This window comes from Halichoerus grypus, chromosome 2 (genome assembly GCF_964656455.1).
Source record: "Halichoerus grypus chromosome 2, mHalGry1.hap1.1, whole genome shotgun sequence".
Classification (NCBI taxonomy): domain Eukaryota; kingdom Metazoa; phylum Chordata; class Mammalia; order Carnivora; family Phocidae; genus Halichoerus; species Halichoerus grypus.
In genome coordinates, this window is record NC_135713.1 from 186,762,226 (window position 1) to 186,770,847 (window position 8,622).

The window sequence follows — 8,622 nt, forward strand, 5'->3', positions numbered from 1 at the left end:
CTCTTGAGTCATCCCTTATCTCTCTCACACAGCCAACTCCGTCAGCGTGTCCCTCCCATTAAAAGCCCCATCTTCCCTTGACCCCATAGGCTCTAGTCCCCATCCCTCTCTCCTCCCCTTCACAGCCAAACTTCCCCCCCCAAGAGCTGTCTACACACTGTCTTCCGTTTCTCACTTCCCACTTGCTCCTCAACCCACTTCCATCTGCTTCCACCCCCACCCGCCACCGAAATAGCTCTTGCTGAGGTCCCAGTGGCGTCCATCTCATCAAAACTGGCAGGCTCTTGTCAGTCCTCTCGTCTTGACCTCTCAACAGCATCCCCCATGATTGGCCACTTCCTCTTTCTAGGAACCGTCTACAGTCCTTCACCTCCTGGGCACCGCTTTCCTGGTGCCCTCCTGCCTCACTGGTTGCTCCCTCGGGGTATGGGCACAGGCTCATTCTCCCCGCCTCAGCCCAAACTTCAGGGGTCCTCAAGGCTCTGTCCAGAATTCCTCTCTTCTTTCTCTTGACCTTCTTCTGTTCCCACTCCACAATTAGCATCCATCCACGGGCGGGGGGTGGTGGTCAGAAGACACCTCTCCTCTCACTCTGACCAAGACACTTCACTGCCCACCCAGCCTCTAGCTCGGATATTCCAAAAGCTCAGCAAAATCAACCTGTCCCAGATCATCGGCAACCGGCCTCCTCTGCCACACGTTCTACTTCCAGGGAATCGTTTCCCGGGGGATGGCTCCTCTATCCACCCACTTTTACAGCCAAAAATGCAGGGGTCATCCTGGCACCTCCAAGGCAAGTCACGTGGCCATGTCTGTTTCTGCCCGCCCTGGCAGTACCCCCACAGCCTGCCATGCCCCCTGCATAGCCACCAGTTCTCTTTCTAAGCCACAAATTGGATTGTGTTACCCCTTGCTCCAAACCTTTTCATGGCTTCCCACTGCTTTCTGGATGCAGAGTGAAATCATTCATTCGGCTCACAGGCAGGGTTACCTGAGTCTGACAGCCCTACCCACAGGTCCCCCTGGGGAGAGGGGCTGGGTTCCCTCACCTTCCACCTCCCACGTCCCCTGTGCCATTGTCTCTCCCTGCAGCCCCCCAGGCATCCCCTTGTGCCTAAAGCAACAAGCTCCCCCCTCTCCCTCCCTTAGCACATACTGTTCCTTCCAACTGCAAACTTTTCCCCCACCTCCCTTCGCCTGTACCTGGCCAATACCTGCTCCTATTCAGAGCTTCACGGAATCGTTCCTTCCTCAGAGAAAACCTCTCCCACTCCTTCAGATTCTGACCGGGTCAGCTTCCATCTTTACCTGCCCCCCTCAAAACCTATGTAACTTCCTTCAAACCATTTTCATCCGTTTGTCACTATTTATTCATTAGTGAGATGAACTGATTGTTCACCTCTCCCTTACCACACTCTAGTTCATGTAGACAAGAAGCACATTAGATTTTGCCTTAGCCCAGTGATTAGCACATTGTTGGCACTCAAATACATTTTAATTTTTTATTATGCACTTCTGTAACCTAGAGAGAAGCAGAGAATAGTAAAATAACCCTCTACATACCCATTACCTAGATGGGTAGTTATGTTAATAATTATTAATATTTTTGCATATTTATCATTTTTGCTGAAATATTTTCAAGTGATTTAGAGTTTGCATGACTGTTCACCCATAAATAGGAAATTTTCTTAATATACATTATGATTGGGCCACCTGGGTGGCTCAGTTTGTTGAGCGTCTGACTCTTGGTGTCTGCTCAGGTCATGATCTCAGGGGCTGAGACGGAGCCCTGCATCAGGCTCCACACTCAGCTTAGAGTCTGCTTGAGATTCTCTCCCTCTCCCCCTCCGCTGCCCCTCCCCCCTCAAATATATAAATTAAATCTTTTTAAAAATACAATATTATGATCACACCTTACAAAATTAACAATAATTCCTTAAGGGGTGCCTGGGTGGCTCAGTCGGTTAAGCATTTGCCTTAGGCTCAGGTCATGATCCCATGGTCCTGGGATCGAGCCCCACATCGGGCTCCCTGCTCGGCAGGAAGCCTGCTTCTCCCTCTCACACTCCCCCTGCTTGTGTTCCCTCTCTGTCTCTCTGTCAAATAAATAAATAAAATCTTAAAAAAACAATAATTCCTTAATATTGTCCTATATCCAGCCCATATTCAAATTTCCCTGTCCCCCCAAAATGTTTTTGCATTTGGTTTATTCCAACCAGGATCTAAATCAGGTCCACACATTGCAATTAGTTATGTCTCTTAAGTCCCATTTGAATCTAGAATAACTTTTTTCCCCATGCCATTGAGTTGTTGAATTGCTGAAGTATTTTAAGTAAATTACAGACATTGTGTCCCACCTTCTAGATTTCTCTGATTGCTTCCTCGTGGTGTTGTTTATCCTGTATTTCCTGCAAACTGGAAATTAGATCTACAGGCTTGATTAGATTCAGGTTGACTAGACTGGCAAAAACACCTCATGGGTAATGCTTCCCTCATATTGCACCACGTCTGGTGTCCTCAATGCCTGAGTTCCAGTCTTAGTGATGGACCACTGACTGGTAGGTCCCATTGGTGAGAGCCGATTTCTTTACTGAGAAGTTGCATTTTCTTCCTTTAGGGTCAGCAAGTAATCTGTGGGATGATATTTTGGAATGACCATGTTTTTATTTATTTATGTTTATTTATTTTTTTAAAGTAAGCTCTGTACCCAACATGGGGCTCAAACTCATTACCCCAAGATCAAGGGTTGCATGCTCTACCAACTGAGTCAGCCAGGCTCCCCATGAATGACTGTGTTTTTAATAAGTGAAGAAGTGGGTCAGTGTGGCCAAACAGTGGTAAGGACAATAGGCAGGGACTCAAAGGGCTGAATGCCTTAATAAGAAATTTGGATCTTAGGGGCACCTGAGTGGCTCAGTCGGTTGGGTGACTGACTCTTGACTTCAGCTCAGGTTGTGATCTTAGGGTCTTAAGATCAAGCCCCGTGTGGAGCTCCGCGCTAGGCATGGAGTTGGCTTGAGATTTTCACTCTCCCTCTCCCCACCGCTCACACTCTCTCTCTCTAAATAAATAAATACAGTTTTTTTAAAAAAGGAAATTTGAATTTAATCCTGTAGGGCTGGGAATTAAAGACCACTTTTAAGCAAAGGAAATCATGTGATCAGACTTGGCAAGGGAAAGGCGTGGGGAAGTATGAAGGGAATAGAGAACTAGCATTTCCTGAATGCTCAGCCTGAACCCAACTCTATGCTCTGTGTTTGGCATACGTGATCCAAGTGAAACCCTCGCTATGTTTAAAACAAAAATCCTATTTTGCAGATGAGGAAAGTGGAGGCATCACTCTCTGTCACTCGCCCACGGTTGCAGCAAGAGATGGTGAAGACCCGATGGGAGTCAGAGACCACAAGCATGGGTATTTGAGGGAGAATCAGCAGTACTTGTAAGTGACTGGCAGTGGGAAGGAGGGGAGGCTGAGGCTTCCCGCACATCACGGGTGGGATGCAGGAGGAGACAGAGCAGGTTGGAGGCGAAGATAATGAGCTCAGGCTTCCAGCTGCCCAGATGTCTCCAAGCCGCTTTCTTGAGAAATGGTGTTTATAACATGACAATGTCTATAATTTGGCTTCCGGCATGACTCGATAATTAGCTTAAGTTATCCTTCATTGGCATTTCATTCAAAGCAAGGACACTCTTCCATTCATTCTGATGAGACCTGTTTTCTGTGAGCGGTACAGGGGTGAGTGTGAACCTAGAGCCATCCAGTCTCTCTTGGCTCAAGTGGGTCAGGGACTGAAGTTGGTGGATGGGCTGTCTGTTCTCTCAGCTAGTGTCCGTCTGTCTCCGGGGCTTAGGGGTGTGGGCGCCCCCTCGGATAGGGAGCTGCCTGAGGGCGGGATTCTAGAACCTGCACATTCAGTGCCCAGCAGAAGTGTAGCCCAGAGATTGGTTCCAAGAGCCACGTGGAGGGTGCGGTGAGGAGGAAGATGGTTAAGAGAAGTCAGCTGGGAGGCACCTGCCGAGGTTGGCCGCAGGGATGCTTACGACCGAAAGAGGGCTGTGTTTAGGGAAGGTTGGATTTAAGAGGGGTTGATGATAAGACAGGTTTTATGAGACTTGCTGGCTGATTCAGAGGAGGAGGGAGAGAGATAAAGAGTTAAGAAGGACCCTCAGGTTTCTTTCTCAGGAGAGAGAGCAGGCTATTAACTGAAGTAGGACAAGAGGAGGGACAGGTCCAGGGATGAGGAGATGTCAGTTCGGTTTTGGTCTCGGTTCCCAGAGACCAAATATAAGTGGGTGTGGTCTGAGGAGCCAGGCGGAAGGCCTGGGACTGGAGAGTATTGGGACTAAGTCATGGGCACCCGGGTCAGGGTAAAAACTATAGGCGTGGCTACACTCTTCCAGGGAAAGTCATGTGGATCCGGAAGAGGACCCCCGTGGGATGGGCAGAGACAAAGGACCCCAGCAAAGGGGGCTGAGAAATATGAGAGACATGCAGGGTGGTCATGGGTATCAATGCCATGGAGAGGTTAAGCTGGACCATGATCGAGGAGCTGCTGGCCTTAGTGATTCGGAGATGAACCAGCCAGAGGTCTGGGAAACTGACTCTGGCTTCTTAGGAGAAACAGAGAAATAGAAAGGATCACCTAGAGTTGGAGCCCTGTGGGCCAAGAAGCAAAAAGTCCAGCTATCTCTCGGCAGGAATAGGCATTGGACACAGCACCCCCTAGGCACCATGGGCAAAGCCATCAAGAGGGACCCCCACCAGCCTCTGTTCTGGTCACTTGGCTCCTCAGAGCAGAGCAAGAAGGCATCAGATGGGCGAGGCTTGGCTCCTGGGCCTGCATCTAGTGTCCAGGGCACGAAGACAGATGGTCAGAATTCCTTCCTTCAGTTCTTTCAGTAAATATTTATTGAGCACCAAGTATATGCCAGGCACAGTTCTAGGCCCTTGAAAACAGCAACCAAATCCAAAAAGGTCCTTGTCTTCATGGCACTTCCATTGGAGGGGAAACACTGACCACCACCAACAGACAGAAACATATGAATAATGAGACCGTCAAGGACAAAGGAAAAGTATAAGGAAGGTTAGGGGTTGGGCAGAAAGGGCACAAGTTGCGGTTGTAAGTAAGGTGGCCCACGAGAGCCTGAGAAGGCAGGGGCGTGCCCGCGTGCGCGGGAAACAACAAGGAAGCTGGTGTGGCCACAGCACAGGAACGAGGGGACAGTGCAGATGAGGCCAGAGGGATTGGGGCGGCGGGCTCTATAGTACCTTACAGGCCCCTGGTAGGAGTTGGGCTTCGAAGCCTCTAGTACAGTGGGAACTCTCTGGAGCCCTGGGGCAACGTGATCATCTTATAGTTTCATTGGACCACTCTGGCACCGTGTAAGGAACCGATGTCAGGGGGGAGGGGGGAGGCAGAGAGAGCAGTTAGGAGGCCACCACAGTAACCCGGGGGAGAGGACAATGGGGCAGACGGTGGGAAGTCATCAGATTCTGTGTGTATCATGCAGGTGGGGCTGGCAGGATCTGCTCACAGAGCAGGGGTGGCAGCAAAATCAGAAATTCAGGTTTGGGGCCCAAACAGCTACAAAGATGGAGCTGCCGTCCTAGAGATGGGGAAGGCCGTGGGTGAAGCAGTTGGGGGTGGGGAGGTTAAGGTAGATAGAGAGTTCTAGGGTAGATCACCCAGGGGGACATTCCCCTGAAACAGGAAGGAGGGCACTGGACAGATGACAACCTCCAGAAAACACCTGTGACAGGTGGTGACTGTGACCACTGACAGAGTAATTCCAGCAGGGGCAAGGGGGGCCAGAGAGTCGACTCAAGCTGTGTAAAGCAGAGCAGGGGTGGGAGAGAGAGAGACCAAGAGACAAGTGCAGAGAGGTGGCCTTTTGGATGGAGCCCATTTGGAGGGTGAGAGGAAAGAGGCAGATATGGGGGAGGTAGATCAGGATAAAGAGACCCCCCCCCCAAGAGGGAGGACAGACGGGTCCCAGCAGAGGCTTAGCCGAGATAAGCAGAGGTTTAAGCTCAAGGCGCTGAGGGTAAAGGAACAAAGAGAAAGTTTCCAGAGACATTTCAACAGAAGAAGTGGCCAGGCCAATGGTAGAGAGTGGGAAGTCAGGTGTGACTCCAGGATTTTCAGTCCCAACTCCACCATCCAGCCTGAAGGCTTTCAGTGTCCACTTCTGAGTCTGGGCCTCCTCATCGTCACACCAGTCAGCCCCAGGGCCTCACCCCACCCCTGCCATGACCAAGGTAAACTGCACCCGAAATGCTTAGCGCCCCAAGCACACACTCATACCTGAACCCACATCCACACAGCTGCTTTCTCTGCTTCTGCCGCGGGCCACACTTGGGGAACACTGCTCACTGGATGTCCCTCAGCCCCAAGGGGCTCCCTCTCCTGTTCCCCACCTAAGCCCCCTATCCAGCAATGGCCTCAATTCACTGTTTTAGAGGGGAAAAAAAAAATACAGTGCAGAGTAAGAGAAGCCAAACACAAAAGAGTACGTATGGTAAGATTCCACTTTGAGGAACTTCTAGAATCAGCAAAATGAATCCACCATGATCGATAGTGATAGAGATCACATCAGTGTTTGCCTGGGGCTGGAGGAATGCAACGGGATAGGAAGGAACTTTCTGGGAAGATGGAAATGTTCTATATCTTTATCAGGGTGGTGGCTACATGGCTGTATATATTTGTCAAAAGTCATCACTTGTACAGTTAAGATGTGTGCATTTTATTACATGTAAATTACTCCACAAAAAGTTGATTTCAGGAAATAGAGAATGGTGGATGTTAACTAAGCATATTGTGGTGATCATTTCACAATATACACAGATGTCAAATCATGTTGTACACCTGAAAGTAATACACGGTTAGCAATTAGATCTCAATAAAACTGGGGACAAATCGAGAACTAAAAAAGGTTTTAAAATGAGAAGAAACATGCTAACAAGCAGAACAGTCCTACACAGACATTCGTCAGTCCCATCCTTCACTTCCTCCCCGCAAGAGAGGGGAAGCAGAGTGCCCTCTGGTCCACCTAAGCCTTATGCGGTAGACTGTCCCAGAAAACTGCCAGCCACACCTCCCAGACCTTGCATTCTCCTCCCCTGCTGTCGTGTCTCCCGCCAACTCACAGTCCAGCCCCTAGGAAGGTTGTCTAAACTCACACCATCTCCCCCTCCTCATGCAATCCACTGCCACCCCCTTCACCATGCTGGACCAGTTGCCCCACTCTGAGACACCTACCCTGCAGGCCACTCCCACCCTCCTTCCTCCCTGGTTTCCATGACACCATTTTCTCTGGGGTCCTCCTCCATCTCTGGACACTTCGCATGCTCTTTGCCTGGCTTCTCTCGCTCTGCCCCTTCTTAAACACCTCTGGCCTTGGCCTTCTGCTCTCTGCACCTACACATCCTCCCAGGGTGATCTTACCCATACCAGGGCTTCAGTTACCGTCAATTGCTGACAATGCTCAAAGACATCTCTGATATTTTTTCAGAGTATCAAGGATACAGCAGAAGAGGTGAACAGAATATCACATGCACTTCAAAAGCATTTTACAATTATTAAAGTGACATACATATCCAACCCTCTTCTGGGACAGACCACTAGACCTCAAGTTCAACAAGCCCCCATCTGAATTCATCAACTCTCCCAATCCTGCTCCTCCTCCTCCCTTCTTCAGGAGGCCTGCTGTTTAAGACAGAAACCTGCGGGGCGCCTGGGTGGCTCAGTTGGTTAAGCGACTGCCTTCGGCTCAGGTCATGATCCTGGAGTCCCGGGATCGAGTCCCACATCGGGCCCCCTGCTCAGCAGGGAGTCTGCTTCTCCCTCTCCCGCTCCCCCCTCTTGTGCTCTCTCTCTCTCTCTCACTCTCTCTCTCAAATAAATAAATAAAATCTAAAAAAAAAAAAAAAGACAGAAACCTGGGAGTCATCCTCCCACTCCATGACTACCAACTGTCCCTCACCCCCTTCTCTCTAGTTCACCCTCCACACATCCTGTCTCTCTATCCCAACACTCCAGTACACGTCCTCTTCCTTACTCCCAGAGATGGTCAAACATTCATCCATTCAGCCATTCACCCATTCATCCATTCACCCATTCATTCATTCATTCATTCAGCAAGTATTAACTGAGCACCCGTTATGTGCCAGACGCTGATCCAGGTGCTGGGGATACATCAGCAAACACAACACATAAAAATCACTGCTCTGCGGGGTGCCTGGGTGGCTCAGTTGGTTAAGCGACTGCCTTCGGCTCAGGTCATGATCCTGGAGTCCCGGGATCGAGTCCCGTATCGGGCTCCCTGCTCAGCAGGGAGTCTGCTTCTCCCTCTGACCCTCCCCCCTCTCATGCTCTATCTCATTCTCTCTCTCAAATAAATAAATAAAATCTTAAAAAAAAATCACTGCTCTGTGGAATTTACATTCTAGCACTTGCAATCATTTCAGAAGTCACTGCGTCTTCTGCCTGCACCCTCAGACCTCCAACTCTGCTACAGCCACACTTTGCAACATGTGCATCTGCTCAGCATCTTCCACGGGATCTCTTGCTCCTGGGGTCAGGTCTGGTCCATGTGGGAGGTGACCTGATCCCTCCCCTCCCA